The sequence below is a fragment of the Oryctolagus cuniculus genome, chromosome 6, assembly GCF_964237555.1.
Source record: "Oryctolagus cuniculus chromosome 6, mOryCun1.1, whole genome shotgun sequence".
NCBI classification, from domain to species: Eukaryota; Metazoa; Chordata; class Mammalia; order Lagomorpha; family Leporidae; genus Oryctolagus; species Oryctolagus cuniculus.
In genome coordinates this window covers 40,363,209-40,389,095 of record NC_091437.1, presented here as the reverse complement: position 1 = coordinate 40,389,095, position 25,887 = coordinate 40,363,209, and the positions used below count along the sequence as shown (strand labels likewise).

At 40.6% G+C, this 25,887-nt stretch overlaps 2 long non-coding RNA genes across 2 annotated transcripts in view; one reads left to right on the top strand and one right to left on the bottom strand.

Annotated features, from left to right (window-relative positions):
• The window catches only part of LOC138850202 (uncharacterized), a 162,484-nt gene that overhangs the window by 80,208 nt on the left and 56,389 nt on the right, over positions 1 to 25,887 (top strand). The window lies entirely within an intron of this gene.
• The window catches only part of LOC127490700 (uncharacterized), a 38,062-nt gene continuing 17,384 nt past the window's right edge, over positions 5,210 to 25,887 (bottom strand). The window contains exon 3 of the long non-coding RNA XR_011389424.1: positions 5,210 to 11,860. This is a non-coding gene — a long non-coding RNA (uncharacterized lncRNA). The remainder of the gene's footprint in view (positions 11,861 to 25,887) is intronic.

The window sequence follows — 25,887 nt, the reverse complement described above, 5'->3', positions numbered from 1 at the left end:
CTTCTTTTGGATGTATCAAAGATGTTTCAAGTCAGCATGCTCAGAGTGACCCCTTCTGCATCTGGCCATCTCAAATGTCCTTTGCATTCACTCTCTCAGTGAGTGGTGGCCAGGGCAGCCAGACTTACCCTTTGGAAATCAGGGGCCATCAGTAGCAGCCCTTGTCCTTGGTTTTCATCTGCATACCCTCTTTGTCCTGAAATCTCTCTAAAACTGATCACTTGTCTTTGTCCCACCCAAGGTGACTGCTGGCAGGCAAGTCTAATGTTGATGGCCTAGCACAAAAGTCCTCTCATTCACTCCTGCTTGTTAATATTTATATTAATTATTATATAAAATTCATATCAATTGTTATATAAATTGTTAATATTGTTAATAAATGTATTATTTATTATAATTTAATATATATAATGCAATATTATATATAAGCAAATTGAGGCTGAGGAACTTAAGGAATTTACTCAGCCAGTCTACTAACAATTAAGACAAGAATCAGTCCCTTGGCCAGTGCTGGCACTGTGGTGCCGTGGGTTAAAGCCCCAGCCTGCAGCTCCAGCATCCCATATGGATGCTGGTTTGAGACCCAGCTGCTCCTCTTCTGATCCAGCTCTCTGCTATGGCCTGGGAAAGCAGTGGAAGATGGCCCAAGTCCTTGGGCCCCTGCACCTGCGTGGGAGACCTGGAGGAAGCTCCTGGCTCCTGGCTTTGGATCAGCTCAGCTCTGGCCTTTGCAGTCACTTGAGGAGTGAACCAGTGGAATGGAACACCTCTCTCTGGCTCTACCTCTTGGTGTAACTCTTTCAAATGAATAAAAAAAAAAATTCTTTAAAAAGAAAAGTCATTCCCAGCTCTGAAGCACATTTTTGAGTATATCATTGCTGCCTCCCTGAGAGCAGCTCAAGTCCAAGTTTCCCAATTGTTCAAATGCCATTTTAAAAACTCCTGTCTTGCCTACATTATAGTATTGATAGAAGTATAAAATTCAGGACAGAGATGGAAAGCACTTCAGAAATGTAAAAATTGCTGTACAAATGCAAGGTCTTATTACTGTGCTAGGCTGCAGAATTCAACCAGCCCTAGAGAATGCATCTCAATTGGAATAATCTCTGTGATAACAGCCCTGGACAATCTTTGGGAAAAAAGGTACTGCCTCAGTGCTCTGTCCATTTCTTCAGATGAGAAGAACTCTTAAAAACTTCATGAAAAGCAGGCAACATTAAGTCATTTGAACTGCATATCTAATTTCCCAGATGGGTCAATCCAGAAACCAAAACCCAAATTCAGAGTTTTAATGTTGCTGAAACATCCAGTTCGTCTCTCGTTTGACACATGTGGAACCTGGGGCCTATAGTCACAATTTTCTTCCTGCTCCCCCCTGGCCTTCCCTTTCCCCCTTCCCTTCTTCCTTCCCCTCAACTCCTAATGCAGGGTACTTTTCAGGTTTTTTTTTCTACCTCTACAATCTCTAAATCCTTAAAATTTTGAGCTAAATTTCTCCTCTGGCCATTAAGAGGTTCTGGTAGCCTAGAAAAAGTGGGACTTGTGGGCATTTGCTTTGGGAAGAAGCAAAGTCACCAAGGGGTTGTTAGACAAAGCCATAGACCATGTAGGTTCCTGGCTAGGCACTTCATGTTTGCTCCCAGTTGCCTGTGAACTTGGTGGGTAGGTTGTAAAGTGACGTCTCAGAATGATACGGAATAGCCCGGGTCAGAACCTTTTCTAAGGGCGTCTCTTGCACTTCACATGCCTCACCCTCAAGTGCTCAAGCAACAGCCATCCCTTTCGCTGCCTCCTACAAGCACCATTGCCCTCCACAAGAGATAAGCAAACTCTAAATGCATAAAAGGAACCGTGAAAACTGCTCTCTAGCGTCCTAACCCCTTATCACCTTGCCAACTCAGGTTTCCATCAGGTGAAGCAGTTCTGTGCATACTGTCAGGTTCTTCCTTAGTCAGGGAAGGTGGTCCATCACCAGAATGTCTAGGAGCGCCAGGCATCTGTCAGTAGGTGAGGGTCAAGGGTACATTCCCTATATGTAGATGGAAGCTTCAACTGTTTCTAACCCCCAGCGTTGTCAGATACTTAACTTTCTTAAGTCTGGCCTCAAATCCAGACCATTGCAGGGAAAGCTTCTGACTTTAAAATGTTGGCAGTGAATTTTAATTTTCTTAAGAAATGACACACAGGCCAAATGAGATACTTGTAAGCCAGCTCTAACCCACAGGTTTACAACTTCTGATTCCTGAATGTGAATACATGAATGGGGTGTTCTTTATGCATGTTCTGAGACTGGTTTATTTTCTCCAACTCCAAACTGTTGGTAGTGATCTTTCTGTCAGCTAATACTGACCATGTGATAAATTTTAAAGGCTATTCACTATATTATGATATGGATACGTGATGGTCTGCCTTCTAATTGTCCTATTGATAGGAATATACGTGTAACCACTTCTTAAGTATTGTAAATTTCCTCCTACGTACACATGCATCCTGAAGTGTGTGTGAGTGAGGACTCTTCAGAATGGATCGTTGATTACTTTCCACCCTGACACTTGCCATTCCATCTCATTTCTGTCAATGAGTATAGCCAATGAGTATAACCATATCTTAATCCTTTGTGTACTTTTCTCAATATTTAATCAAGTATCTATGCCCTGAATGAATGACTTAATTAATGGGCTAAAAAATAAATTAGAAAACATTTTTAAACTCATAAGACTTTTAAATCTGAATTTTAGGTGATTTTAGGTAAATTAGTTACTTGTCTGAACCTTTATTTCTTTATCTGTAAATAGCTCTCATCTATTTGCACAACTTTTATCTTCCATGTGTTGGACACTGTGTTAAGTGTGAGGGACACAACACTGACATGGAAATTATCCTCTTCTGGATCTGCTCTAAGTTCTTACGCAGCTCTAACCTTCCTTGATGCTATGATAACCCACCGTGTCTTTCAACCTCAAGCCAGAAGAAGCTTTTAAAATGGAAACCATGTCACACACTCCCAGAAGCAAGTGCTAAGAGCCTTGCGCTGAACATGTATACCGTGGGGATGATTAAGTGCTATGTACTGACAACTGCTCAGGGCAAAATATCCATAAGGAGGTTTCACTGTCGAAGCATGTTATATTTTAGATAATTCTCTCTGTCCTGTGAAAACTCATTATGGACCTTTTCAAAGAACATATCTTCCAGTAGTTAAGATGACGTAACTGGAAGGCATCTTCTCTTTTTTATGTCAGCTGGGGAACGTAAGGTGTTCTAGCTTTGCTAAACTTTATTGCCTGTGGTCAGAAAACAGTAAAAATAGGAAAAAGTGAAAACAAGTTGGACTTCATACGGTAGGGAATGAGGCAATAAATATTTTAATCATCAAGAAAGGGCACAGGGGAGTCAACATCTTGTAGTAGGAATAGAATCTCGCTGAAAAGGGAGGCAGTATGGCATGGTGGTTTAAATATCTGGCTCTGGATCCATGTGGAGATAGATTTAATTTCTGTTCCAGCAATGAACGGTTACTAGTTGTACAAATTTTAGCCAGTCAGTTGCCTCATTTTCTTGATCTATATTTCACCTTATGAGTTGAACTATTAGGTGCATTAAATGACCATATATATGAGTATATGCTAACACACACACACACACACATATATATATATATATATTAGGCATGTTAATGTTCCTGGTAGTTTAATTAATTATGCATGTGTGTATATATATACATATATGTCAGCCTAATTCTGCCTACTAGATAATTATCAGCATTTTTATTGTTATTACAGAGGATGCAAATGATCTATTGTCCAGTTTAATTTCAAACATGCACTAGCTTTATTACCTTGGGAAAGCCATCTTTCTTGGAATTTCTGTTTAATGATTTCTAAAAAGGAGGACAAAAACCTATGATGGCCACCTCTGAGAACTACAGTAACACTCAAGAAAAGGGACAAATGAGTCTGAAAGCATTTTAGAGCCTCAACTATGGGTTGGTAATTAATCTAAACTAATGTTACATGTTAAAGAAAGTTATGGGCCGGCGCAGCAGCTCAGTAGGCTAATCCTCTGCCTTGCGGCGCCGGGACACCAGATTCTAGTCCCAGTCGGGGCACCGGATTCTGTCCTGGTTGCCCCTCTTCCAGGCCAGCTCTCTGCTGTGGCCAGGGAGTGCAGTGGAGGATGGCCCAAGTGCTTGGGCCCTGCACCCCATGGGAGACCAGGATAAGTACCTGGCTCCTGCCTTTGGATCAGTGCGGAGCGCCAGCCACAGCGCACCGGCCACAGCAGCCATTGGAGGGTGAACCAACGGCAAAGGAAGACCTTTCTCTCTGTCTCTCTCTCTCACTGTCCACTCTGCCTGTCAAAAAAAAAAAGTTATGAAATATTTTCCCAGTGTTGGATGTTTATGTTATTCTGCAGTTTTATCAGGGAATGAAAATGGAGTCGGTAGGAATAGAGATCATGACAAAATTAATTAGCTTCAGTTTCTGATCCATTCATGCAAATATTTGAGCATCTCCCAGGCAGCAGTGCAGTGCTAAGGAATGTAATAATGAGCATTAGCTACTAAACTGCATGTTTTTGTGGAGCTCAGAGTTGAATGTAGGACACATATACTGATTAAATTATCACACAATAACAGGTGCTGAAATAAGTACTATGCCACAAAAGGAACGTAAGAGAGAACTGATTATGATGGAGAGTTCCAGGTGCATGTAGGTTGGTGGTGTTGAAATATGTATATATTGCCTGTATGTGGTTGCTAACCCATTCCTCATACAACCACTATGTCCTTCCTAATGTTATTTTATTATCAAGAAGTTTGGCCGGCGCCGCTGCTTACTAGGCTAATCCTCCACCTGTGGCACCGGCACTCCAGGTTCTAGTCCCTGTTGGGGCGCTGATTCTGTCCCAGTTGCTCCTCTTCCAGTCCAGCTCTCTGCTGTGGCCCAGGAAGCAGTGGAGGATGGCCCAAGTGCTTGAGCCCTGCACCCGCATGGGAGACCAGGAGGAGGCTCCTGGCTCCTGGCTTTGAGTCGGCACAGTGCCAGCCGTAGCGGCAATTTGGGGGGTGAACCAACAGAAGGAAGACCTTTCTCTCTGTCTCTGTCTCTCTCTCTCTCTCTCACTGTTGAACTCCGCCTGTCAAAAAAAAAAAAAAAAAAAAAAAAAGAAATTTCCAGTTAAAATTTCCAAAATTATACATGGAAAACAGTTCTGTTTTTTCATTGAGTATTATATGTTAAGAAGCATTCTAAATATTTTTCAAGTATTAATATTTACTTTTAAAAGATCTGCCTTTTAAATCTCTATTTCACAGGTATGGAAATAGAGTTGTAGGAGACACAATTTTAAGTCACAGTTCATCTCTTAGAAACGGAATCTTGAGAATGACTCAGTCTCATTTCTCCTTTCTGTGAGATAGAGTCCCAGCTGGCCTCACAGAGTTGGCACAAATATCACACGGGATAAAAAAGGTGCTTCTGTATATTGAAAGATTGAAAACTCCCCTATGCATATAAGGGGATATTATTTACAGTGCCCAGTGCATAGAATCATGAGCTTATGTTGAATGCAGCAAAATACAGGACATGAGCACCGCTCCATTAATGTTTTCAACAGAATATTTTGCTCATACCTTATAACTTACCAGTTATTTTTTTCCCCTGCTACTATGTATTTCTGCCTTGATATTCCTGGATCCCATTCACACTCTTCTGGGAAATTTGAAACTATGTTTCTAACTGTTGGTAACTGAATACTTACAAGGTATTTAGAATACTTCTCAACACATAATGCTCAATGTAAAATTAGAGCTGTTTTCCATACATCATCTAGTAATTGGAAGTTTCTTGAATAATAAAATCAGCATTAGGAAGGACATATATAGGTACACGTTTTAATACCAGGACTTACCATCATTGAATGTGTGTGTGGAAGTGACTTTATGGGGAGGTATTTCATATTACTGTATATCTTATGATTCTGCTTCTTTTGAAATATGCCCATATGTAACTATGCCCCATATATTGTAATAGGACAAAATCAAGGTAATGAGTACCTACCATGATGATTGTGTGGGAGATACTAAAATTGCTGTCATCATTGGTAACATAGTTTATGCCATCAACAGAGATTTGTCAGATATCCTTCTGCTGATGTGATGTGAAAATCGCCAGGTCTGACTTCCACAGATCATCACAGCCTTCCCTCATGGGGTGGTGTAGGGTATGTAGTATTAGTTCAGATTTGCTAAGAGAGCAAACTGAGGTGCTCTTCTCTGGGCCATACCGCTAACCACTGAGGAATTTTCAAAGATAAGGGGAAGGGCAGAATCATGTCAACATCCTGATAGCTGGAAGCTAAAGATATGTAACTTTCGATGGCAGAAGAGATTGCAAGTGTCATTAAATTAAGGGTCTTGCGATGGAGAGATTATTCTGGATTTGTGAAAAGGCAAAGGGTCAGAGTGAGAGAAGGCGATGTGACAGCGCCAACAGAGTGCAAAGTCTGGGTGGCCTCCACAGGCTTGAAAAGCCAAAGAATGAATTCTCCCCTAGAGTTTGTAAAAGGAATTCAGCTTTTCCAACATCTTGATTTGAGCCCTTAAAGACTTCATTTCAGACTTCTGACCTCCCAAACCAGACATCAGAAATCTCTATTGTTTTTCAAGCCACTAAGTTTGTGATAGTTTGTTATAGCAGCCATAGCAATTGCCTGCAAGTGGCCTGCAGTCCCAGTCTGACTCTGAGAGAACCAGGCAAGTGACTGTATGGGAGGCAAAGCCATTATTCAGAGATGTTGAAAAATCTGGCTGCATTTAAGCAGTATTTACAGGCGATGCAGCCATTTCTATGTACGAAAGATCCAACAAGATGATGTTTGCCTCGTGTGGCCTGCATTTCTGCCAACTAGCACACCATAAGCTAGCTCTGATTTGCCAATCAGCCATTCTCCTGTTGCCCTTACTGCTGAAATGAGCAGGTTTCCCCCCTATAAATGGCAGTATTTTACAAGCACTAGATTTCTCATCAAGACTTTTCCTTGGGCTTCCAGAAGTTGCAACTTTCTGCATAGGCAAAATATCTGACTAAATTAAATTTGGAAAGAGTATTGGGATCAGCTTCAATTCTCTTCATTTTATGCCTTTATTTACAGAAGATGTTTCTATTTTTGCAAGAGTTTAAAATGATACCAATACATACAATAAAACATGAAACACCTACTTTGGTCCTCTCTCAACTATTTCATCTTTCATGTATGTGATTCTTCACACCTTGATACATAGAAATCTTCTTGTTAAAGCTAGTTGCATACAATTCCTGAAGTAAATGTACCCTAATTTAAGTAGTTCCCTATTGATGGACTTGGAAATTGCTTTTGATTTTTTCTTGAGTATAGAAATATGAAAGAAATAGCCTTATAAACATATCAGAATCCTATAAGAGTATTTTAGTAGAACAGAGCTCTCTAAGTGGGATTGCTAGGCCAAAGGATTATACATTTTAGATGACAAGTTTGTCAAAGGTTTTCCTAGTTGACATTCTTTGGATAGTATATGAGAGCATAATTTCTCTAGCCTAAAAATTATAACCTGGTTATGATCTATCTTTTTAATATTTGCTAATTTTATATGTGAAAAACACACTCTGTAGCATTTAGTTGCATTTCCTTGTTTAGTAGTGAGCTTGAACATCTGTCTGCCTATGAATACATGGACCATTTATTTTTCTCCCTGTGTAAATGGGACCCCTTTTCAATGGATCCAACAATGAAAAGGTTATTTCAAGGAATCTCCAGGCAGTGTCTGAGCAGTGGCAGCCTAAATCTTAGACTCCAGCACTTTCCTGTGATGTTTATATCACAGTGAGGAGTAGTGTGCATGCCTGGGGAAGTGCTGGGTCTCTTTTAAATCCTCCAAGGAGAGAAGTGTCAATTGCATTACCATTCTTCTTCTACTGCTCTATCACTTTGTAACCATTGGTACAAATCCTCTCATTTCTCATTTTCAGTTTCCTCCTTTATACAATGAAAAGCCCAGGAAAGGTGATGTATCTCCTATTTTTCTCTCAAATTTTGAAGCTCTGAAAACACTCATGGAATGAACACCAATGTGCTCCAAGAATCAGCCTTTAGCAGAATCATCAAGTTAGTCTCAATGGGCTTTCATGGAGTAAAATATTATTCTTTGTAGAGCAGCCCCACAGGGTGTAGAATGTGGAACATAGAAGGAACAGAAGTATGGCAAGGGTGTGAGCCAAAAGAGTCATGTGAATTAAGGTTTGAAGGGACTTAAGGACCGATGACAGAAGCCTTTTGGACCAGGTTATAGAAATAATCAAACATATCTCTGGAGGGAGAAAAAGCTCTTGAGAGAGAAGTGCAGACTCCGTGGTTTTCAGGTTTCAGTGACCATTTATTAAGCAGTTCCTGCATGTCAGTCATAACACTTACTTTACCTATATGTCATTGAACTATGACTTAGTTGGGTAGATACTATCATTACCATTATTCACTCTTTTTGGTTGTTCAAACTGAGAATCTGGTTAAATGACATTCAAAATTAAACAAGATATGTGATGGAACATTTATCTGAATTGTCTGAATATAGATCTAACTCAAAGTCCTCACCTCAAATGACTACCTGGTCTGACTTAAGGACCAAGGTCAAACGATTCTTGAAAATAAAAAAGTACAATATTGTCTGAAACTGGACTCAATATGTGTGTACCTATGATGTGTTTGACACACTTGTATGACCATGGTATCATATACCTGTACACATTCCCAATCCAACTCCAAGGGCTCCTTGTTGGAATTTCACTCTGTTTCCATCTGTGTGAAAATTTACTATCTAAAGACAGCATGGCATGGAAATCCACTGGGATCTAATCCTAGTTTCCCAATTCTTAGATCTGTGACCTCCTCTGAGAAGTTATTTAATGTTTTGTGCTTAAGTTTCAACCATTGAAAATTGAGATTATAGTATAACATCCTTCATAGAGTCATTGTGAAGAGTTGAGTGACTGGCACAGATAGGAATTTAGTCCGTGTTAGTTGCCTTTAAATTTCTCCAGGTTGTCCAGTAGTCATTATCCAGTTGTCAACAGAAAACTATTGAGTGTCTGCTGTATGTCAAACATTGTACTGGTTATTTTAAATAAAATGGTGTACTAATTATTCTGTTAAAATGAAACAAACTAACCCTAAGGTTAACAACTTGAAAACTTAACATTTTATTAGAATTGATGACTTTGTGGGCTGAGAATTTGAATAGGGCTTTGCTGGGTGATTCTTCTGGTATTTAGTTGGCAGCTGGTCTATTCTGGAGGCTCCAAGATAATTTCATTCATGTGGCTGGAGCTTTGGTGGGGAAAATTAAAACTCCCAATGCAGCTTTAGGTCCTACCACCTGGTTTGCTAGTAGAAAAATACAAGGGTGGTAGGTGTAGAGTCATGAATTAAACCTGAATTGCATGATAACAGAAATCACAACTCCATATCTGCAAGTTATCTATGCTAAGCTTAAGGCTTCTCAGTACTATTTTCCTTGCTTATAGGTCATTCCTAGGGGAGTATCATAGGGATTAGGAAGCCTGACTCTTGGATTCACCTTAGCAACTTCCCAGTCATGAGATTCTGGGCAAGACACTTTTCTTCTATTTTTCTCACTTGTCTGCATTTTTTTCTCATCATTGTTTTTGTATATAAAATAAATGTACTTTCTTTTCTTGCTCATTTCTCAGGTTCACTTGCAGGACTATATTTGTAGCAATGAGATCAAAAGTAATCAGGACAACCCACTTCTAGCCTTTAGTCTTGTCATACTATGCACTGTTGGACAATTCTGTCTCCAGTTCTGGAACACAAATTTCCCAATGTGTATAATAGTTTCTACAGGTCCTTTCAACTCAGATTTTAGGAGGATACTGACAAAAACACCAAAAATAGTCTCTGAAGCTGAAAGAAAGCATTGTTATGATAAAGATTTAAAAAGATGAAAATTTTGAGAAGGACAAATACACCTTCCTTTACAATGAGCATCCTGTAACTGACCAGAACCAGGGACAGCAACTTTGGGACTGGATCAGAACAAAACCAAATACCCTCTATTGAAGTTTAGTTGACCTTAGCTTTATACCATAATATAATCAAACAACCCATTGCCCCTAAGCACTTCCATATATGACATGACATTACAGATTCTAAGATATCAAAATAATTGTCTGAATTATTTGGGCAATATCTATCCAAAATTAATCAGTGTAGTCTAAGCCCTAAGGCTAGATAATAAATATTAGGATATTTTTAACCAATTATTATATATAAAAGACTTTTCTATTTATCCGTTTGAATATTCCTGGCACCTAGAAAAGGACCCGACACATAGTGACTACTCATTCACAGCTGAGTAAAATGTATGATGAATGTTTTCTAGAAATACCATTAAATGCTTTCCATTACCCAAGTAATAGGCCTCTTTAAATCCATGCTTCACAGCTGGACTGTCAGTTACAAAATGGCACACCAGATTATTTTATCTACATAGTTGGTTATACTTAATGGATCCTTAATTGAAAGAAGTATCATGTAAGAAAGACCTTGTATTCCAGGCAAACTGAGATTCAGGCAAGGAGGGCCCATCAAGTGTTTGGTGTCCATAAGAAAAGCCCACTATGATAGTAGGGTGTCCTTGGTTACATGTCACCTTTTGAGTCCTCAATCATCATACATAGAATCTGTTTTAATTTTTTAAAGTTTTTTTTAAAGATTTATTTTATTAATTTGAAAGACAGAGTTACAGAGAAAGGTAGAGGCAGAAAAGTCTTCCATCCACTGGTTCACTCCCCAGATGGCCACAATGGCCAGAGCTGTGCCGATATGAAACCAGGAGCCAGGAGCTTCTTCCAGATCTCCTATGTGGATGCAGGGGCCCAAGGACTTGGGCCATCTTCTGCTGCTTTCCCAAGCCACAATAGAGAGCTGGATCAGAAGAGGAGAAGCTGGGACAAGAACGGGCACACATATGGGATGCCAGTGCTTCAGGCCAGGGCTTCAACCTGCTGTGCTGCAGCGCCGGCCCCAGAATCCAATTTAATTTAAAGTTTGTGGGGGCTGGTGCCATGGCACAGTAGGTTAATTCTCTGCCTGTGGTGCTGGCATCCCATATGGGTGCCAGTTCTAGTCCCGGCTGCTCCTCTTCTGATCCAGTTCTCTGCTATGGCCTGGGAAAGCAGTGGAAGATGACCCAAGTCCTTGGACCCTTGACCTACATGGGAGACCAGGAAAAAGCACCTGGCTCCTAGCTTTGGATCGGCACAGTTCCGGCTGTTGTGGCCATTTGGAGAGTGAACCAGCAGATGGAAGACCTTTCTCTCTGTTTCTCCCTCTCACTGTCTTTAACTCTACCTCTCAAATAAATAAATAAAATCTTTTTCTTTCTTTTTTTATAAAATCTTTAAAAAAATCTAAAGTTTGTTGCAGCTGTGAAAGTCTATGAACTTGAGAAAATCCTTATTTTACTATCTTATTACACATTGTGCCAAAGATGGTATTAGTATTCCATACTTTATCTTAAACTGAGAATTCTAACAATAAAGATATTAACCTTGAATTGTTATGTCATGTTTCCAATTTGGTTCTATTTGTCCACAAGACCTTCGGCAAGTCACCTTAGCTCTTGAGGTTTTATTTTCAACATTTATTGTATTACCAACCTACATTAAAAATTTTTGAGGAAATAAAGCTTAATAACAGAACTGTCATTATCTTCTGACTGGAATAGTTTCTTACCTGTCACCGTATAGCCCCACGTAGGTAATTTTACTGAGTCTTCTCATGTTTCTGGCGAAGAAATGAAAACCTAGAACAGAAAGTAGTATGTCTACTGCTAAGCAGTAAATTCATGAATACCTGTGGAAGGATTCTAAGTTGTTCATTCATTGGATATGTTTCTTATTATTTCAGAAATGAGCAAATTGAGATTTGCAGAGTCCGCATGACTTTATCCATTTTGCACAGCTAATTAGACAGCCAGGAGCTACACAGGGATTGTATTGTCCTAACCACTAAGCTGCAGTGATCTCTGACCATGTTAGATGCCAGAGATGCATATTAAGATACAAGTATGTATTTTTTTTCCAGAGCTGGGGTAGATATTTAGTCCAGCAGTTAAGACACCAGTTAGGATGCCCATGTGACACAGTAGAGTTCCCAGGTTGATCTCTGGTTCCAGCTCCTGACTTCAGGTTCCTGATAATGCAGATCCTGGGAACTAAGAACAGTAGCTCAAGTAGTTGGGTTCCTCCACCCATGTAAGACTCGGATTGAGTTCCTAGCTCCTGACTTTGACCATTGGTCATTGAGGAGAGTCAGGTAGTGAACCAGCAAGTGGGAGCTCTTTCTCCGTCTAGCTATCTCTTTGTCTGTCTGCCTCAGAAATAAATAATTTCTTATAAAAGAGATAGTTTGGCATATTTTATAAACTGTTTATCTTATATAAACCTCAGTTGCAATACAAAAAAAAAAAAAAAAAAGAAAGAAAAAACCCACAACAGAAACAGAAGTACTATGATCAAAGTGGTCCAGGGCGCTGTGAGATCATAGGGCAGAGCCAAGGGAAGAAAATCAAAGCGCATATCTCACAGCCTTCCAAGAAGCTCTTTCTAGGTTGTGGCTTCAAAATGAGGGTAAGAGTGGGAATAGGATGAAAGGATGTTCCAGGTAGAAGGACCAGCATGTGTGAAGATCTAGAGAGGACAAAGATCAGAGATCATTTGAGGAACTGATGAAATACAGTGAAGGTGAGAGAGGGGAGAGGCAGGAGGATCGCAGTGGCTGTGTGGAGGATGCGTGTGAGACCTGGGCCTGAGTTTAGATGTCATCCTGAGGGCAGTGGGAAGACACGGAAGGGGTTTGGATAGGGAAGTGACACAGTGTGCCTCGCATGTGTGAATGCTCCCCATGAGTCCAGTGGGGAGAACACAAGACATACACACAAGACTGGAGGCTGGAATAGAGGCTAAGGAGTGCCGCAATGATGGTGTTTCCCTTTTGAAATTCTTGACATAAAAGGGGCTTTGAGAATAAAAATAGCAGGCATGGTCTCGGTATATATTGTCTTTTGCCTGGAAATCTGTTGATCTGACCCTACTAGGGATCTGATGATGATAAATCACATACCTAAATAATTTTTCTGGTGCTTTCTGAGACTGAGCTAGAGCCTCACTCTTTCCTTTTGCTCCTTATCTGCCGACAGATGTCAGGACTGCCCAAGTCTATGCAATGATTTGTTGCGAAGACATGGGCAAGCTGGCATTGTCTTTACCCCACACCTTGTCCCTCATATTATAGACAATAGGAAAACTTCAGGATGAGCTGCCTTAAAAGCTAACAGATAGACCAGACCCTGTGTAGAGGCATTTAAGCTTATTTTACAGTTAATACAGCATTTGGGGCACATTTTGCTGCTTTTATGCCAATTTTTATGTGTTTCTGCCTCACAGTCAGAAGCCAGCATCATAAAAAAGAAGGAAAACGGTATGAAAAATAAAAGTAAATAGGCACATTCTGCTTTAACGCTCCCAGGAGCACTGAGTCCAGCAAGTTTATGAGTTAGAGAAGAATGAGGGGGAAAAAAAAAAAAACCATATGCCTCTGTATGCAAAGGGAAGAAAACAGTACCGCTTTGTCTTCAAGAACATCAGGCTAAGACAAGAGCCAAAGCTCTGAGCTAAAAGTCAGCAGTGCAGCATTTACTTCACAATCAACTCGTAATTGTGCCAGTGGTCTGGTGTCAATCAAATCTCTTCTCTGGATCTGTTTCTCACATATGAAAAAAAAAAAAAAAGATAAGTACCAAATGCTCTCCAGCAGTGTCTAGTTCTACAGTTAGATTTATCACCCTCAATGCTATGCTAGACATAGGGGATTCAGGCAGATACATAAGATCTGATTTCTGATCTCAGTGATTTGAAAGATATTATAAAAGAGTAGTTTTGGGGGCTGACACAGTGGCTCACTTGGTTAATCCTCCGCCTGCGGTGCCATTATCCCATATGGGTGCTAGGTTCTAGTCCCGGTTGCTCCTCTTCCAGTCCAGTTCTCTGCTGTGGCCCGGGAGGGCAGTAGAGGATGGCCCAAGTGCTTGGACCCCTGTACCTGCATGGGAGACCAGGAAGAAGCACCTGGCTCCTGGCTTTGGATTGGCACAGCACTCCAGCCATAGCAGCCATTTGGGGAGTGAATCAATGGGAGGAAGACCTTTCTATCTGTCTCTCCCTGTCTCACTCTCTTTAACTCTACCTGTCAAATAATAATAATAAAAAAAAGACCAGTTTTACCATATCTCCTTTATAGTACAGTTTATCTAACCATAGTGCTATGAAACAGACGCCTTTCTTAAAAATTGAATAATACGGTTTTACTTCTAGTTTGTAGGAGCAAATTAAGCAAGTGGATAGTATTTTCAGTGTTGAGGATGCCAGAATAGATGATTTCCATACATTGGTTTACACTATATAAATTAAAGTGTTATTTGATTTAGCACAAAGTGAAATGTAACTATTTTGGTAGAATAAACATTTGCTGTGGTTATCTGTGAATAGTTCCAGATTTTAATTAGGCCAAATTCAGATGTTAAAACAGACTTATATGTTATACCTGAATTTGGCTTTGATATTCTAGCTGTGAGTTTTTAAGAAAAGTTACACTTAGAAAAACATTTCCTTAACTACAAAATAGGGGCAATAATATTACCTATCTCTCATATTTATTGTGAGGAATAGCTGTGAGTATAAAGCTTTTATCATAGTATTTAATAAAATGCTGCATAAATATTAGGTAGTGAGATTCTTCGCATGTAAAGTCAATGAGTTCTAATAGGCCTTCAAGGAATAGTCAGCTCTAAACAAATAAAAAACTAAGCAAAAATTAAACTTGGTCATTACGGTAGATTTACTAGAAAATTAGTCCCAATTGTCTACCGTTTCTTGGATTCATATCCTTTGTATGAGGATTTTGTAGTTCTTCCCAAGATGGTATGGAATCTGTTTCCCCACCTCTTGAGACAACTGGCTCAGTGATTTCCTTTGGCAAATATAATGCAGCAGAAGTAAGGGTGTGCCAGTGTCATGCCTTTGCAGACAAATGCATCCTGACCAGCTGAGGATATGGAGTCATGAACAATAGCCACCTCATTACAAAGATGAGTTAGCCAACATGTGCCGATGAGGTCTCTGGCAGCTGGGAGGTCCAGCCAGAACCACTCACCGACTTTAGCTAACATTAGATACGTGACTGAGCCCGGCCAGACCAGCCCAGAGCAGCAGAACCACCTAAGGATCACTTTGATTTCTGAGTAGTAATAAATGACTGCTCTTTTCAGTCATACAGCATTAGGTTAAAAAAAATTTTTTTTTTGATAGGCAGAGTGGACAGTGAGAGAGAGAGACAGAGAGAAAGGTCTTCCTTTGCCGTTGGTTCACCTCCCCAGTGGCCGCTGCAGCTGGCGCACCGAGCTGATCCGAAGCCAGGAGCCAGGTGCTTCTCCTGGTCTCCCATGGGGTGCAGGGCCCAAGCACTTGGGCCATCCTCCACTGCCTTCCCGGGCCACAGCAGAGAGCTGGACAGGAAGAGGGGCAACCGGGACAGAATCCGGCGCCCTGACGGTGACTAGAACCCGGGGTGCTGGCACCGCAGGCGGAGGATTAGCCTATTGAACCACGGCACCAGCCTAGGTTAATTTTTAATGTAGCAATAGCCAGCAAACACTGTGTTGCTGGTGCTGATGGTAACAGAGAAAGAGGAATAAGGAAAGGGTTTCATCTGTAGGAGGTATTTGTGCTCAGTTAGGTGGATGTCACACATCTATGAGCTGGAGAATATTAGATTTTTGCAGCAGAAATAAAAACAAGTAATAGTGTGTGTTAATGGACACACACAAATAAAGGATAATTTATTTTAATTTTTATTGACCTAGAATTTTTCTAAGTGGAGCCACTATATATTAGAGTATAAGGAAAAAGAAACATGCTGTTTATAACAAATGACGTGAAATATGAATACTGTAACATTGAAGAATCAAGAAAAAATAAACCCTTTCCCCAAAAGCCTTAAAAAATAGAAAGTATTTTTTTCATATCTTAATGATGCAGCTTAATGCCGTTGTACCTTTTGTCACCAGAATTCCCTCTTTACCTAGCTTGAACTTTCAGATTATGACAAGTCCTCTTATTATATGATGCTAAAGCAACCTGCTCTTAGCATTTCACTCACCACTGTTTGTTCAATGTCTGTTAACTCCATTGGATAGTACATTCCATAAAGCATGAATTAAAACTGTTTTGTTTACCAACAAGCATGATGCCAGAATCTGGTAGAATACCTGACATAGGGAAGGCAGACATTCAATGAGTGTTTGAAAATAAATAACTCCTTGAATTATGATAATGAAATAAGATGATTTATGGGAAAAATAAGACAAAACCATGATTAAAAAAGCAAGTACTCATGAATAGCAAGTGCAGTTTAACCATACCAGTAATCATTCAATGCAAAGGAAAGCAAAGTGTTTCATGCAGCTGAAAATAAGATCTAAAATTCCCAATACCTAATGCAAGTGAGGCCTTGACGGTGTGGGGCACTGCACTGATTCTCAACTGAGGCAATCATTACAGAAAGAAATCTAAGAAAGTATTGATTCAAATATCCATATCCTTTAACTCAAGAAATTCATTTTCAGTACAAAATATCAAATGCAGATAAAATTTTATAAAAATGATGGTCATGATCTTGATTTTTAAAAAGCCACATGTGTAATTAGTGGTATAATTTGATTTAGAGTCAGTATAATGTAGAAGGTGAGAATATGGATTCTGGAATGAAAGGGGTAAGTTCTAACGAATGCTGTACCTGTCACGGATCAATTCAGTGGCCATAACCTAGTAATTCACCCTCCCTGATACTCATGGCTTCATCTGTAATAATGACAGTGCATTCATCAATTAATATTTGAGTTTTAGGAATTAGTCATTTATCTCATTTTCAAATTAAACTCTTTTAGCTCTTTGAGGAAGTAGTAGTTCTTGTTGCCATTTTAAATCCTTAATTTGCTATGTCTGTTCTTTGCAGTCCTAAACAGTTGAGGGAGACTGTTCTGAACTCTGTGTTAATGCTTCAACAACCACAGGCAACAATTAATAGGGAAAGGGACTGTTCTATGTGTGTGTGTGTGTGTGTGTGTGTGTGGTCTTTTGCTACTGTCATTTCCTCTATTCTGAGATATTTTTGTTTTCTCAAAGACTCACTTAAACAAAATATTCTTACTTAAAAAGAAAATAAAAGCTAAAATGAAACAAAACAAAAATCCAGGCCCATGTGGGATGATATAATAACTAGTGATACAATGATATAATGCCATGTAGCATGTCTAAATTCTTGTCAGAAGGAAGACTAAGCTACTAAAAATAGGTAAAATGAGATGTTCGTGGATATTTGGGTTATACAGCTCACATATTAGCTCCATCTTTTAAAAACATTTCTGAAACCTAGTTTTGTATGACAATGAATAAAAGGTTAGAAATCCAGATATCTAAGCTGGTGCCATGGCTCACTAGGCTAATCCTCTGCCTTGCGGCGCCGGCACACCCGGCTCTAGTCCCGGTTGGGGCGCCGGATTCTGTCCCGGTTGCCCCTCTTCCAGGCCAGCTCTCTGCTGTGGCCAGGGAGTGCAGTGGAGGATGGCCCAAGTGCTTGGGCTCTGCACCCCATGGGAGACCAGGAGAAACACCTGGCTCCTGCCATTGGATTAGCGCGGTGCGCCGGCCATGGCGGCCATTGGGGGGTGAACCAACGGCAAAAAAAAGGAAGACCTTTCTCTCTGTCTCTCTCTCACTGTCCACTCTGTCTTTCAAAAAAAAAAAAAAAAAGAAATCCAGATATCTAGCTATCACTGTTACTATTCCCAAAATTTTGTGACTCAGTTTGTACTTATTCAAGAGTAGACTGCAGGAAGAAGAATTATTTAATTTATGGTCTATAATCCTAAATGGTTTAATTTTTGGTTCCTTTGTTTGTTTTTGTTTTACAATTTAGACTTTGTTTATCAGAGAGCTTAAATCAATTAACCCAATGCTTTATAGAGTAAATATTAATCACGACTAGATACCAATTAAGAATAAATTGAAATGTTTCATTAAAAGTTTTTAAAATAAACTTTTGGTTTTGGAACAATTTTCAATTTATGGAAAAATTGTAAAGAGAGAGAAAAGAGAATTCCTGTATAACCATCAACCGCTTTCCTCCATTATTATCATTGAGCATTACTGTGATACATTTCTCAGAACTAAGAAAGTGTCATAACAATTAACTAAACTGAAGACTTTATTTTTATGTCACTGTTTTGCATTGATGTCCTTTACTGCCCCAAGATTCATCCCGGGATATCACATCGGTGAGTTGTCCTGTCTCCCATTCTCCTGTGATCCAGAACAGCTTCTCAGTCTTTGCTGACTCTTCCTATCTTTGGTGAGCTTGGCAAACACTGGTGAAATATTCTTTAAAATTTCCCTCAACCTGAGTTTGCCTCCTGCTTATCTTGTAACTGGAGGCTGTGGATTTATGCAAAGAATAGCACAATAGTGAAGTGTCATTACAATCATATATCGGGGGTGCATGTTGTGCACAGAACCTGATGGGTGTTGAACTTTACTGCTTTGTTAAGGCAGTAATTGTCAGGCTTTTTCCTCTGTGAAATTATTTGTCTCTTTCTCTCCCCTGTTCTGTGGAAATGAATCGTAAGTATAACATACATTCTAGAGCTAGCAGGAATTATGCTCACCTTCTATGACAGGAAGGGTCTACAAATACTATTTTTAATTTGTATAGGAAAGAATTATTTATACTCCCCACTTATTTCTTTAACAGTGTATTCAGTATAGACTCATGTATATTTTCTACTTTGGGTTAAAAGCCAATATTATGTTATATATTTTTTTGAGGTTTTTTTTTTTTTTTTTTTTTTTTTTTGGACAGGCAGAGTGGACAGTGAGAGAGAGAGACAGAGAGAAAGGTCTTCCAATGGCCGCTATGGCTGGCGCACCGCGCTGATCTGAAGCCAGGAGCCAGGTGCTTCTCCTGGTCTCCCTTTTGGGTGCAAGGCCCAAGCACTTGGGCCATCCTCCACTGCACTCCCTGGCCACAGCAGAGAGCTGGCCTGGAAGAGGGGCAACCGGGGTGGAATCCGGCGCCCCGACCAGGACTAGAACCCGGGGTGCGGGCACTGCAGGCAGAGGATTAGCCTCTTGAGCCGTGGTGCTGGCCGGTTTTTGGGGTTCTTTAAGGCATGCCCTTCTGTCCCTCTGATATGTCTGTTCTTTTGTTTTTGTAGACTTCTTCACTTCCTACTATTGTAAGATACTTGAGTCTCATCCTGTGTTTTCCTGCTGTAGCTTTAGAATTAGAATTCTGGCATTTTAACTAAGCTTCCTTGATTTTCATCATTTCATTTATACAATTTAAGTGATTGCCACATAGCAAATACCAGTGCTGGAGGGTGCTGGGCACGTAGAGATGCTTTCATCCTGGTAATCTCTCAAGTTCCTCTCTCTGTATTCCCAAGCTTATAGTTAGACCAAAAATATTATACTTAACAATCCTGATGAGTGAAATGAAATTACAGTGGGCTAAGCTGGGAGTTAGTGCCTTAACAGGCTCTTTTTTTTTCTACTAACACAAGTTCTTAAAGCTAGGGTAAGTCTCCTCTCTGTGACATCGTTAGTCAATTTTAAACATGGGCCAGTAACTGCAAGACAAATAGGAGGTTAGAGGAATTACTGTGCCATACGTAACGGTAGGGAGTAGATGAGTGGCCATCTCATCGATCACAGGCCTTCTCCAGGAGGAGATGAAGTGGTCTGGGGAAGGAGAGGGAAAGCTGAAAAGACGTAACTAACCTACCCCTTTGTTCCCATCAATGCCTCATTACCGTCTCCCACACCTCTGATTCCCTAAAGATGCAGGCTGTACCAAGCCCATCTCACACTAATGATGTTGAGTCATCCACACTCTTCATCAGGATTCCTTTCTCTTTACTTACCAATTGCCATTTGGAGAGATGTCAGGAGCTGGCTTTTTCCACCTGCTTTTTATGATGTCAGCAAAGCCTAAGGGTTTCTGTAGCATACTCCAGGGCCCCCATGGCATCATTCATGGGATGCATATTTGACGTCACTCCCTCTCTATTTCTGTATATTTTGTCAAAAACTGGGAAGGGTTTGGCTGTGTTCTCATTAGAAGCAAACACTCCTCTGCAGCTGCAGTGTGCCCTGGGAGACCTGGGCAATGGCTCTTTATTTTTAATCACTTGAACATGAATTTCTCATTGCCACTTTTCCCAAAAAAAAGTCCTGGATTTATGGCAAGGTGTTTCAGGTCTAGTTAAGGGTTAGACCTTAGACCAGTCCTGTTAGAGTTAATGTGGACCTGGTTTCCTCATTTATATAGGGGATAATTTATGTCTGGAGATCCGTACAGCTGATGGGAAGAAGAGCTGAAAGATGAGAAAGTCCTATTTTTTTTAGATAAATGTTATCACATTGGAATAATAATCTATCATTGGACAAATTTGCCCAGTCATACAGATTGGTTGGCTCAGATTGAACAAATACTGAGGTTGAAGACCAGTGGCTTTTTAACATGTAGGGGCCTGATCAAGATAGCTAACACAGCACTGTGCCCTAGCATGCTTGCCGTCCAAGGCCAGTCACTGTCAGCATCAAGGGAAGCAGCATGGAAATGTGACCTTTGAGGACTGTTGCTGGAAGCCCCACATGGTCTTGTTTCCTGGAGTCCTTGTCCACAACATCAGCAGAGTGATTCTCCTCGGTAATTCCCTGAAGCCACTGCATAGTTTCTCGAACTGAAGTGTGCATCAGAGTCGCCTACAGGGCTTCTTAAAATGAATTCTCAGAATCCAATGGGATAGAGTCTTCACTCTGAACAAGTTCTCCAGGTGAGACACCAAGACCAAAACTTGACAGTAGGATGGAGTCCAGTCTCTTCATTCTGGTGTCCAGTTCTCTAGGTCTGCTCCCGGCCTACTTTCTTGCTCTTGTTATTTATCTCACATGCTAATAAAGTTGGCAGCTAAAAGGAGTACGGAATGCAGAAATCTTTCCTTTAGGAAGCATGCCAGTGTCCAGACATATTCTCCCAGCCTGGCTTTAGTCCCTAACCATCTAGGATACTCTCCCTTGTAGTCCTTTGGCTCATAACAATGTCTCCCCCTGCTGAATTTTCATTGCACGAGGAGAGTTGTTGAATCCAATTTTTGGAAAGATGGAGAGAATGGCAGACAGAAAGTTAGCTACACATATGATCATTGGAGTTGAAATTACAAAGAAGGGTAAAGGTTTCTACAAGGAGAATTCATAATACACAAAGAGGAGGCTCTGCAGGTGGAAAATGCAATGCAAGTATAGGTGGTTTCTGTGCACATTTTAAATCCGTGTCTAAATCAAGCTCATTAAACACAGAAGCTGGAAGTTTGGGCAAGATCAGGTCATGGTGAGGACTTTAAAAGCGCTTCAAAACATCATGACCTTTGTTCCCAGAAAAGAGAGTGACTGGGAAGTGGGGTCTGGTGTCATGCTGACTTACAGAGAATTGATCTCATGCAGTTTCAGACAAGATAACAGAGCCTAAGTAGGTCCAAATGTCAGTCTGTCTTTTTCATAACTGTATGATCTTGGACTAACTATTTCACTTCTTTGAGCCTATTTTATCATGCAAATTATGGCAAAAATAGTGGATCTCAGTTTATCGGGTGCTTGAGTAGATGAGAGTACTTGAAAAAAGTTTATGAAAACAAAATTGAAAAATGTTTATTTTGGTGAAAATAATTTTTGGATAATCTATGTGTAGTTTGTTCTTAATACGTGTTTTAATGAACTTTTTTTTTTTTTTTGACAGGCAGAGTGGACAGTGAGAGAGAGAGACAGAGAGAAAGGTCTTCCTTTGCCGTTGGTTCACCCTCCAGTGGCCGCCGCGGCTGGCGCGCTGCAGCCGGCGCACCGCGCTGATCTGATGGCAGGAGCCAGGTGTTTCTCCTGGTCTCCCTTGGGGTGCAGAGCCCAAGTACTTGGGCCATCCTCCACTGCACTCCCTGGCCACAGCAGAGAGCTGGCCTGGAGAAGGGGCAACCGGGACAGAATCCGGCGCCCCGAATGGGACTAGAACCCCGTGTGCCGGTGCCGCAAGGCAGAGGATTAGCCTAGTGAGCTGCGGTGCCGGCCTTAATGAACTTTTAACAGCATTTTGAGTGGCAGAGACTAAAAGAGACAGAGAGTACTCGTCCACTGACTTTTTCCTGCAATGATTAGGTTGGACCGGACTCAAGCTGGTAGCCAGGGACTCAACCCAGACCTCCCATGTGGGTGGCAGGAACTTAATTACTTGAACCATCACTGTTGCAGGGAGAAACCAGTGTCAGGAGCCAGAGCTGAAAATCAAACCCAGGTACTTTGATGGGGGCATGTGTCATCTTATTTGGTAAGGCTACACACTCAATCCTTCCATGAAGTTTTTGAAGACTCCTACCTAATATATTACAAAGACAGCAGTCTTGGAAATTATATAATAATAATAAATATTTAACACCCAAACAACTTATTGGAAATTAGGATTATCCCAACTTCCCTAAATGAAAATACTTTAAGAAGATGATATTGAATAAGAAGATGATACTAACACAGCTGTTAGAACAGATTTGGGCAGTAATTTTCCCCATGTAATATCCTGAATGAGACTTAAGGGATCACTTACTCCAACTGTCTCATTTTATATGAAAGAAAATTGAGGACCAGCGTGATGAAGCAACTTGATCCATGACACACAGCCAGCACTATGAACACTTCACAATGTTGGTAGTATAAGAGAGCCAAAGGTGAGCAGGACAGTCCCTGCCTGTACTGAAGTTCCTTCCAGACTAGCAGAGAAGGTAGCAGGCATGGTAAGCTGGTCTGAACAGGAAGACATCGTAGGACCAGAGGGGTTACATCTGGGCCCCGAACTTTGGGCCCACTGGCCACTTGCCATGTAAAGGAGAGCTGGAAGTCAAGGTCGGGTATATCCTGAAAATGGCTTACAGCAGTTTCTCAGCAACACGCAGTTCAGTTTTTGGAAAAAAAGCAACATCAGAGCAGCTACAGCCTCCTAAATTTACTGGCTGTAATTAAGTTTGTAAAAAAAATAAAAAAAAACCCCTAGAATATCAGGGAACAGAACCTATAGTTAGTTCAAAATCTTCCCCCAGCCAATTCCCCAGGGCATATGCCATGGCAGCTGTCACTCCCCAAGCAGCTCAAAATCCTGTACTGGCCTTCATAAAGAGACAAGAGCCAGGGAAGCCGCCTCTGCCCCTGCCCCTGGGGTGGCCTTGCACATGTGCTGGCAGCAGTCTTGGAAGCATAGCACAGAGCCAAGAGGCATCACAGGCCTCAGCAGCTCTGTTCTTTGTCCTGATGGGCAACTGCTGCGCTTCAGTGTGGGCCCTTCTCCCAGCTGGCAAACTCTAAAGACAGATCTGAGGGCTGGAATCCCCCTCCGGATGCCTGTGGGCCCCTACGTGGCTAATCATTCCCCAGGCCTCATGGCAGAGCAGGGTTGGCATTAAATAGAGACCTCACCGAGACTGGGCTTCTGGACTAAACATCTTTGCTGTCCTTCCAGGAGCTGATGATCCAATTGCAGATTTCAAGGAATTTTTAATGTGAAAGAGATTGGCGCAGTATAAATATATAACTTGAGGAAAGACAAATAACCTCATCAAAATGAAAATTTTGTTAATGAGAAGGAAATCCTCCTTCTCTTATGTTTGAATACCATGCCTGGAATTCTACCATGAGGGCCATAGGCCTTGCTCCTTTGGGTCCTAAAGATTTTCTGGAAAGGATAGCCCTTGAGGCAAGCTTTGGTTTTCAGCTAATACCATAGACAGGAATTTCATTTAGGCTCCCTCCAAGCCCTGACCACGAGTTCCATGGCCACACTGAAGACCACAGAGAGTTGAGCAGGGCAGGTGGCAGGGGACTTGGTTATATTTTGCTATGATCATGGGTTGGTCCTGAATGCCTCTAACTGAGGGATTCCCTCTTGCTGCTAAATTCTCCAACTCAGCCAGAGTCGGGAAGATTTTAATTAGACCCAAGCTTTACCCATCTCTTCTAGGGGTCGTCCTCTTGATCTCAGATTCTACATCATTTGTTTTAGAACATACTCTGACCCTTACTTCTACACATGCTCTGAAGTCCTGCAGCTATCCCACCCCTCCCACGGGGCCTTCCTTTCCCTTTAGCAGCCGCAGAGTTTTATACCCCAGACAGTATGAAAACAAAAACCACAAACCCAAAACCTTTACTAACTGACTGACCCCTTGCCAGATACATGTTTATGCAACCAGCTCCATTCACTCAACGATGCCAACATTAACCCAGATGAGAGACTGACCAACTTTGGCTGTGAGGGACTAGACTGTGAATGCTTGGGGCTTTGAGAACCACACATTCAGTCTCTGTGACAACTATTCAACTTTCCTGTTCTAGCATAAAAACTGTCATACACTGTATGCACACAAATGGACATCACTGTACCAGAAAACTTTATTGACAAATCCAGGCAGTGGGCTGGATTTGCTCCTTGGACTATAGTTTGTTAATTCTGATGAAGACCATAACATCACATTTACTTGGCAATTTCTGTTGGCTGTCAGCATTTTGAGTTATATTAGCACACATTATAAGGTAATTGCAAAGGCAATTTACAAAGTACAAGACTTAATGTTATTTATGAAAGTATATTGGATGACTGCTTGAATAATACTTAAACTGTGAATACATAAGAATCTAGCAGAATTAGACCAGTGAAAAAGGAAAAAAGATCAATAAGTCTCAAAATAGTATAGAGACTTCCAGTAAGAAGTCTCAAATACCAAAATATGTAGAAAAGCTCTTAAAATTGATGAACTAGCAAATATTTTTACAAAAATTATTTTATGATCATGATTTAAGGATCCAGGCTAAAACAAAGGGTAATATATTTGATACTACAAAATCCAGAGAAAAAAGAGGCCAGTAGTTACACAGTTCTTACTCTAGTCATCTATGAGTTAGGATGTTATTATAATTTTAAATACTGAGTAATAAAAAGAATACACCACATTTTATATTTCAACTTTATTATTGAAAGTAAGTTACCATAAAAATGTTTTTCATCATGCATTTACAATGAAAATGTGGTTTCTAATTTCAGGGTTTAAAAGAGAATTCACTAAGTAAATTGTCCTTACATACCTAAGATTTCCTTTTTGTAAAACTTTCACCTTCTTAAAGGAGAGCTGGAAGTCCTTGAGGGGAACAACACCTGTAATTCTTTCTTTGTCCCAACTCTGAGAATGATATTTTATAGCAGGTAGACACTATCTGAATACATACTTCCTTCGTGACTAATGACATTTAGTTCTTCATTCTAAGGAGAGATTTATATATGTAGTCCTCAAGTTAGCATGAGGCCATAAAAATGACTTTGCATACTCCAACCATACAGATCAATTTTAACAGTGTAATAATTATGATTGTCCTGTAATTTTAAACTTTTTTTTTTACCAAAATAGTAAAACTATTTGATATACTGTTATTAAGATATTAGAAATAAAGAGAATTAAAGTTTTTCATTATTTAAAGATTGTTTATTTATATGAAAGTCTGAGTTACGGGAATGGTGCTGTGGCTTAGGGAGTAAAACCGCCACCTGAAGTGCTGGCATTCCCTATGGGTGCCAGTTCGAGACCCAGCTACTCTACTTCCGATCCAGCTCTGTGCTATGGCCTGGGAAAGC